Genomic DNA, 9296 nt, shown 5'->3' on the forward strand with positions numbered 1-9296 from the left:
GCATTGGAAGTCCTAGCCACAGTAACTGGGCAAGAAAAAGAAAAGGAATCCAAATCACAGAAGAGTTCTCTATTTGCAGATGACATGATATTATGTATATAGAAAACTCTGAAGACTCCACCAAATAAATATTAGAACTAAGAAATGAATTCAGTGAAGTTTCAGGATACAAGATCTGTATATAAAAGATATATATGTTTGTCTCTATACACCAATAACAAACTATCAGAAAGAGAAGTTAAGAAAACAGTGCCATCTGAAACTGCATCAAAAAGAATAAATGCTTAGGAATAAATTTAACCAGGAGGTGAAAGACTTACACACTGAAAATGATAAGATATTGATGAAAGAGCCTGAAGAAGATATAAATAAGTAGAAACATGTTCCATGCTCATGAATTGGAAGAATTAGTATTTTCAAAATGTCCATACAACCCAAAACATTCTACAGATTCAATGTAATCTCTATCAAAATTCTCATGGCATTTTCCCACTAAATGCTATTTAGTCACTCACTTGTGTCACTTGGTATCCCAATGGACTGCAGCATGCCAGGCTTCCTTGTCCTTCACTATCTCCCAGAGTTTGCTCAAACTCATGTCCATGGAATCAGTGATGCCATCCAATCATCCCCTTCTTTCCCTGCCTTCAATCTTTCCCAGCATCAGGGTCTTTTCCAATGAGTCAGTTCTTTGCATCAGGTGGCTGAAGTATTGGAACTTCAGCTTCAGCATCAGTCCTTCCAATGAATATTCAGGATTGATTTCCTTTAGAATTCATTGGTTTGATCTCCTTGCAGTCCAAGGGACTTTCAAGAGTCTTCTCCAGAACTACAATTCCAAAGCATCAATTCTTCAGCACTCAGCCTTCTTTATGGTCCAACTCTCACATCTATGCATGACTACTGGAAAAATCATAGCTTTGACCAGACTTTTGCTGGCAAAGTGATGTCTCTGTTTTTTAACATGCTGTCTAAGTTTATCATAGCTTTTCTACCAAGGAGCAAGCGTCTTTTAATTTCACGGCTGCAGTCACCATCCACAGTGAGCCCAAGAAAATAAAGTCTGTTACTGTTTCCATTTTTTCCCCAATCTATTTGCCATGAAGTGATGGGACCAGATGCCATGATCTTAGTTTTTTGAATGTAGAGTTTTAAGCCAACTTTTCAGTCTCCTCTTTCACTTTCAAGAGGCTATTTAGTTCTTCTTCACTTTCTGCCATAACGGAGGTGTCATCTGCATATCTGAGGTTACTGATATGTCTCCTGGCAATCTTGATTTCAGCCTGAGCTTCATCCAGCCTGGCATTTCACATGATGCACTCTGCAGAGAAGTTATAAATCACCGCGCAGGAGGTTGTCATTAGGCCCACTATTGAGCCACCAGGTGGGAGATATACCAACCGCAGCACCATTACACCAAAGCAGTTCTCACATTGTTGTGACAGTTCTAGGCTTCCCAACCTGGATATCTGACAAAGGGACTGGGAAGCCCTTGGGAATCTGACTTTGAAGGTCAGTGGGGTTTGACCTCAGAGCTTCCACAGGACTAGGGAAACAGAGACTCTTGGAGGGCACAAACAAAACCCCTTGTGCACCAGGACCCAGGAGAAAGGAGCAGTGACCCCACCGGAGACTTCCACAGAAACAGAAAAAAACAAATCTAAAATTTGTGTGGAACCACAAAAGACCCTGAATAACCAAAGTAATTCTGCGAAAGAAGAACAAAGTTGGAGACATCACACTTTCTGATTTCAAACTATATTGCAAAGCTATAGTAAACACCACCAAACAAAAAACAAACAGACCTTGAGTGAAGGGGTCGAAAGGTAAAAGGAAAACAGATCTTTTCCCTGAAATGCGAAACTGTAGTCAATTTAACTGTATATCCTTGGGTTAGTTGTTCAGTTGCACAAAGATTGAATTTTCTCTTATGTAAAATGAAAGTCCTAACAACATCGAGAGCACCAAATGAGAATTTGTATGTGCAAGTCCTTTGTGAAGTGTAAAAAACTACACTAAGACTAGTGGGGTGTTTATTTACACAAGCTTTTGTATACACACATTTTGTGAGAAACGGGATTTCAGATGATCTTTGCTGAGGGAGTAGGAGTTAGATTTGCAGAAAAGAGGAGATCAGTCAGCTGTGGGGAAATGGTATGATATAATAAATAATTTAAAAAAAAGAATGAGCTGAGAAAATATTTGAATAAAATAAAATAATGACTAAATATTAATAAGAAGGAATGTAATGGAGGAAAAATCTTAAACTATGACTACTTTTGCCTCCTGAAGGTGGAGGAAGACTGTGTAAATACCGTATGAGTAGGAATATAAATCCCATATCATTTTCTTCCACATGAGAGGGTGAAATTTCAAATTCATCCAGTTCTGGGCTATTCAAGAGAAAGTACCTGAGTATACTGCCTTAGACATAATGTTAGTGAGCAGCCTGATATCTGAAGGCCAGCCCAGAGCACAGGGATTAAGCTATATAACAAGAAAATTCAGTTTCCTGCAGAGTTTAGTGTGAAGGGTACCCTAAAATGGAGTAGCCAAAACAATGTGAAAAGACTCCCAAGGAGGAACAGAAGAAAAAGAACTTTAAAAAGAGTTGAGGGTTTTTTAAAAATATATACATGTATTTATTTTAATTGGAGGCTAATTACTTTACAATATTGTATTAGTTTTGCCATACATCAACATGAATCCACCACGGGTGTACACGTGTTCCCCATCCTGACTCCCCCTCCTACCTCCCTCCCCATACCATCCCTCTGGGTCATCCCAGTGCACCAGCCCCGAGCATCCTGTATCCTGCATCGAGCCTGGTCTGGCGATTCATTTCACATGATATTATACATGTTTCAATGCCATTCTCCCAAATCATCCCACCCTTCCACTCTCCCATTGAGTCCAAAAGTAATCGAGGGTCTTTTCAGAGCAGAAGAAGCAGAACAGGGAAAAGAGTGAGAACTTTAGATTTATGAGAGCAGAAATTCAGAGTCAGGGATGGCCGTAAGAATGAAAACTGTACTCCCCTTGCCCAACCTGCCCCATCTTTTTGCTCCTGCTCAGAGATTTGCAGACCCCTAGGGAGGGAACTGGACCTCCCATTTGATGTGGGTAGGACTGTCAAGCATATTTAAATAAGAATGTCTCCTGACAAAGAGATGGGATCAGGGAAAATGTATATAAAAGATGAAAAATACACACAAACATATGGTATTAGCATAAAAACAGACACATAGGTCAAAGGAATAGAACAGAAATCCTAGAAATAAACCCACATATATGGGCAATTAATTTATGACAAAGGAATCAAGAATATATAATGGGGAGAAGATAGTCTCTTTAATAAATTGTGTTGGGAAAATTAGACAGTCACATACAAAAGAAGGAAACAGGACTCCTATCTTACACCACACCCAAAATCAGCTCAAAATGGATTGAAAACTTGAATGTAATACCTGAAGCCATAAAACTCCCAGAAGAAAATATGTCAGGGGGCGTTCTCTGACATTTGTCTTGGCAGTGATTTTTTGGATTTAACACCAAAAACAAAGGCAACAAAATCAAAGTACACACGGGACTGCATGTGTTACTAAAAAGATCTGTACAGCAAAGAAACCATCGACAAAATCAAAAGGCATTCTACAGAATGGGAGGAAACATTTGCAAATCATGTATCTGATATACTATATATATTACAGAAAAAGAATAAACAATTATTTTCCCAAAGAGGACATACAGTTGGTCACAGGTATATGAAAGGGTGCCCAACATCACTGATCAGCAGGGAAATGTAAATCAAAAGCACCATGAAATATCATCTCACATCTGTTAGAATGGCTGTTATCAGAGACAAGAAATGTGTGTTGGCGAGGATATGAGAAAAAGAAAACCTTTTGTGCACTTTTCATGGGGATATAAATTGGTGCAGCCACTGTGAAGAACTGTATGGCAGTTCCTCAAAAAAATAAAAGTAGAATTTACAAATGATCTAGCAATTACGGTTCTGGGTATTTATCTGAAGGAAAGGAAAACACTAACTGGAAAAGATATCTTCACCTTCACGTTCATAGCAACATGACATAAAATTACCAAGATACAGATGCAACCTAGATGACCATTGACAGATAAATGATAAAGAAAATGTGATGTATAACTATAAATATATATATGTGAATATTATTCATCCATAAAAATAAAGTATATTTTGCCTTTTGCAATAACACTGATGGACTGCAAGGGCATTATCCTGAGTGAGATGTCAGAGAAGGACAAATACTGTATGATTCCACTTGTATGTGATTTCTAAAAAACTAAAATAAAAAACTGACTCATAGATACCAAGAAAAGATTAACGGTTGCCAGAGGCGGTAGGTAGAGGGTAGGTGAAATGGTCCAAAGCTATAAACTTTCCGTTACACATAAGTAAGTCTTGGAGCTCTAATGTACAGAATAGTGTCTATAGCTAACAACACTGTATTGCAGGTTTAAAAGTTGGTAAGAGAGTAGATCTTAAAAGTTCTCACCACACACACACAAAAAGATTGTAATTGTGTGAGATGATGACCGTTAGCTAAATTTACTGTGGTAATTGTTTCACAAAATATACACATATTAAGTCATTATAGTGTACATCTAAAATGAATACAATTGTCATATATCAATTATAACTCAAAAAAATAAATTTAGATAAAAAGGTAAAATGAGGGAATTCCCTGGCAGTCTAGTGGTTAGAACTTCACACTTTCACTGCCACAGTTCAATCCCTCATCAGGGAAACAAGATCTCTCAAGCCACATGGTACAGCCCTCTCCCCAAAATAAAAGGCAAGATAGGGAGGCCACAAGAGTATAAAAATGTTGATAATTGTGAAGTTGATAATTATTGACCTAATTAGGACTGAGATTGGTTATACTATTATCTCTATTTTGGTGTATGTTTACATTTTTCTACAAAAAAAGTTAAAGAAAAAATGGAGCTGTTTTTAACCTGGGATGGTGTAAGTTACTGATTGGGACTACATTAAAAGATGGTTCGACATTAAGGTAATGTTTGATAACAGCAAAAAACACAACTCACAGTGTAATTACATTAACCGATTATATTGTATAAATAAATAAGTGAATGAAAGTGAAAATCACTCAGTTGTGTTGAACTCTTTGCGACCCCCTTTGGAATTCTCCAGGCCAGAATACTGGAGTGGGTAGTCTTTCCCTTCTCTGGGAGATCTTCCCAACCCAGGGATTGAACCCAGGTCTCCTGCATTGCGGGAGAATTATAAATCATTATAATGAGCAATGGTTGTAAAGTTTCGTGTTATATTTCTTGAGATGAGATGATTGATTATTAACTGGATTAGTGGGTAAGTTTTACACCATTAGCTGATAAAGCGGGTGATAGATAAATTTTCCTGCATATACAGAAAGTCTATCTAAATATTTTATTTTCATAAGGAAACAAGCTCTTTGAACAGTAAAGCTGGTTCAACTACGTGGGAAAGCACACAGCTCATGTGTGCCACTGGCAGAACCCCCAGTACAGGGAAGAGCAGGTGCTGTTTTCCAACAACACCTCCTTGTGTGTGTCCCGATACTATAGTTAGAAAATGGCTCAAATTTTTAGTTGCTTTTCCCAGAACTCAAAGATCGCTTTCCTGTTTATCTTGGTGGGATGCCTATATTATACTTGTGATTTTTCTGCTCTCTGTAACCTATTAAAACAAGATTGTCACAGATGGGAAAACAAGAGGTCATTAGTTAATAATCAGATGTTTGATTTCCTGAGCAGAAAAGACACTCTCTTGCGCATTTTAAACATTTTTAAAGGAGGAATAGGACTAGTCCCTTGACGATAAAGCCTGTTCACTGAGTTTTCCTCAAGAGTCAACCCAGTCACTCTAAATTCATTTCCTCATTTAACTCTGTCCTGTGCATTTAACCTCAGCTCTTCTTTTTTTGGAAGGCTCTTGTCAGTTTATAGAGGTTACTGCTTTATAGTTTCAGTAAACATTGCCAGAACACAGGAAAACCAAAGAGGTGTTGGTCGAAGTTGGTCTGATATCCGTGATGACAGCAGGTCTACTTTTTTAATTCTTTCTTCAATTTTGAGAGCAGTTGATTTTGATTAGGTTGGGGGAAGGGAATGAGTTGTACTAATTCCTGGCTTGGGGAGACACAAGCTTTTGTTCTCCCCGAAGTATTAGGTAACACTCTTAGTGCTACTCATCTCATTGCCTTACTTGTTTCACTTTCTATAAATGGACATAAGAATAGTCCTCATCTCATGGTGATTATAAAGATTAAATGAGTTAATATTTGTAAAATGCTTAGAACAGAGATTTTGGCACAAAGTACCCTCTATAGGGTTTATAACATAAATTCCTGCACGGCAGTGTAGATCTTCTCTATGATATTTGAATAAATGACAACAGCTACATTGCTAGGAGTTCTAGGATATCCTCGGTGAACCGGTCATTCACTGGCTATTGCATGGTGGGCAGATGGTTTGGTGAAACTTCACTAATTTGGAATGAGTTCACAGATTATTAAACCTGAATAAGTGAAAACTCTGAAATCACTGATCTTTGCAAATATTTGAAACATTTTATATTCATTCTACTCATGGAAACGTTGAAAGTGTCACCTTTGACTAAGTATCTTCAACATACATACATGTTTGCCAACATATATACATACTAAACATACATGTTTAGTTTGTGATTTTTGTATACTTAATTGGAACAAAATGAAAGCTAATAAAGGTTTTGATATGGACAGCTATTAAGTAGATATCAGTGACTTATATGAAAGAAAAAAAGCATACAGAGATGTAAGTACACTTCTTTGAATGCCATAGACCTAAATACGAAGTTTCAAAGATATAGCTGGACTACTTCTAATATCTACAAAAAATTAAATTTAGAAGAATCAAAGTCTTTGTAGAATAACTGTATCTTAGTAAATGTGAGAATAGTTAAGAATCAGTTATCATTATTACGAAAAAGGAAGTCCAAGAAGTTTTAGGTTTCACTTGTATTGAAATTACATTTTATTTTTATAATTCACGTACATCAAAATGTTTCAAAAGCCATTTTTAAGACTTCCTAAATTAATCTATTTGAAATCTTGATTAGTGCCATGGGCAGGGCTCTGCTTAGTTGCTCAGTCATCTCCGACTCTGCGACCCTATGGACTGTAGCCCACCAGGCTCCTCTGTCCATGGGATTCTCCAGGCAAGAATACTGGTGGGGGTTAACATGCCCTCCTCCAGGGGATCTTTCCCACCTAGGGACCGAACCCAGGTCTCCCATGTTGCAGGCTGATTCTTTACTGTCTGAGCAATTCCTTTTTCTTTTTACCCTTCCCACCCTACCCAGATCTCTCTCTTAAGGCATCTACTCTGAACTCCAGGTTGTCATTATTTGTTTACATTTCTGCCTCCTGCACTGAACTATATACCCCCCGAGTGTACGTAGAGTAGCTATTTCACTGGTGTGACACTGGACAGTCCGACAGTCAGCATGCTCCTGGCACACTGCCAGGTTCCTCTGTAGGTGGAATTCTCCAGGCAAGAACACAGAGTGGCTAGCCATTCCCTTCTCCAGGGGCTCCTCCTGATCCAGGGATGGAACCTGGGTCTCCTGCATTACACGCAGATTACCACCTGAGCCACTAGGAAAGCCCAATATACTGTTAAACAGTCTAATTAGTAATATATGAAACAATAACACTTTATTTAACAAAGCTCTGGGAAAAGTTGGATATACATCTGAGATAGATCCAAGTCTTGATTTTTTACAGAGTTGGATTTTTAGTTTGGTTTGGAATTTGAAGCTGTGGACAAAATACTTATTTGAGTATTCCAAACGTCAAGCTAATTGGAATTACTGTCCTCTTTCACCAGATTGGATCCCCAATATACTATTTACTTATATGGCAGAATTTAATGACAGTTTTAAGTTCTGTGTAGTTGATCAAGAGTTTTTGGATTCAAACCAGTTTTTCTAAAACTGTTCTATAAAGTGAATTATAATTCCTTATGGTCTTCTGCTTTTAACCTCACACATTTCAGCTCTTGTGTTGTTCATCTCAAGGACTGCTGAAGTTACCTGCAGTCTATTCAAATGATACCCAAGTCTACCACAGCATTTCCCACGTTAGCATGTGCTCAAAAAAGACTGTAAAAATCTAAATCACAGCCCTTTTTCTTCTAAAAATAAATGGCAGGCAGAAAGAAACACCCTTGGCTTATTTCTGGTAAGGTTTTTATGTTCTATAAAAGAAAGAATTGTATTCATCAGCATAGCACATATTTTAATAACATATTTTTTTAATTAATTAATTTTTTAATTTTTACTTTACAATTCTGTATTGGTTTTGGCATAGATTGACATGAATCCACCACAGGTGTACATGCGTTCCCAAACATGAACCCCCCTCCCACCCCCCTCCCCACAACATATTTTTAATAATAACATATTTTTAAGAAGTTGTAAATGTAGTAACGCTTATTTGCCACCTCTCCTGCCGCCGCCCCCATCCACTTTTCAGGAGTCGTTGCAGCAGTTTGAGCTTAAGTGCCTGAATGTGGACACTGAAGTGAGCATTGATTATAATTAACTAGGTAGCCAAACATTTTTTCATGAGGTTTTAAACTCGGCAAGATTTCACAGGGCTTAAAAATGGTTAAAAAAAAAAAAATCACACTTCAGTACCTTTAAATTTGGCTCAAAATGGGCACAGGGGCTTGGGTTGACACCACACATTTTTGCTTTTAACCATTCCAGGCCTTCTTGAAACACACCTTGTTTTACACCTTGTTTACAATACACCAAGGAAAAAGGAGCCTTGGAATCTTACAGAATCTGATTCCTGGATTCAGTTTCTGTTCTGCGTGACCTTGGGCAAGTTTCTTTACTTCTCTGAATTTCCGTTTCCTCCGACGCAACGACGATGGCAACAGCCACCTTGCAACCTAGCCTGGAGCGCGCCTGGAACACACCCAGTTGGTCCCACACAAACAGCAGCCATATTAAGGCCGCCCAGCGCCGCGGCGACTCCGCGGCCGCGCTCTGCCCAGCAGGTGTAGGCACCGTGCAGGGCGCGGGCCCCGCTGCGGCGGCGCGGCCCCCACCCTTCCGCCGCTCGCGGGCCTGCCCCTCCGCGTCCCCAGCCCGCTTGGGGCGGGGTCAGCGGGGGCGGGGCGGGAGGGGCGCCGGAGGCGGCTCCGAGGCCCGGCTGGCCGAGTGCGGGAGCGCGGAGGCGGCCCCGGCGCCGCCCGAGCAAGAA

The sequence above is a fragment of the Oryx dammah genome, unplaced genomic scaffold (assembly GCF_014754425.2).
Source record: "Oryx dammah isolate SB20612 unplaced genomic scaffold, SCBI_Odam_1.1 HiC_scaffold_6, whole genome shotgun sequence".
NCBI lineage: Eukaryota > Metazoa > Chordata > Mammalia > Artiodactyla > Bovidae > Oryx > Oryx dammah.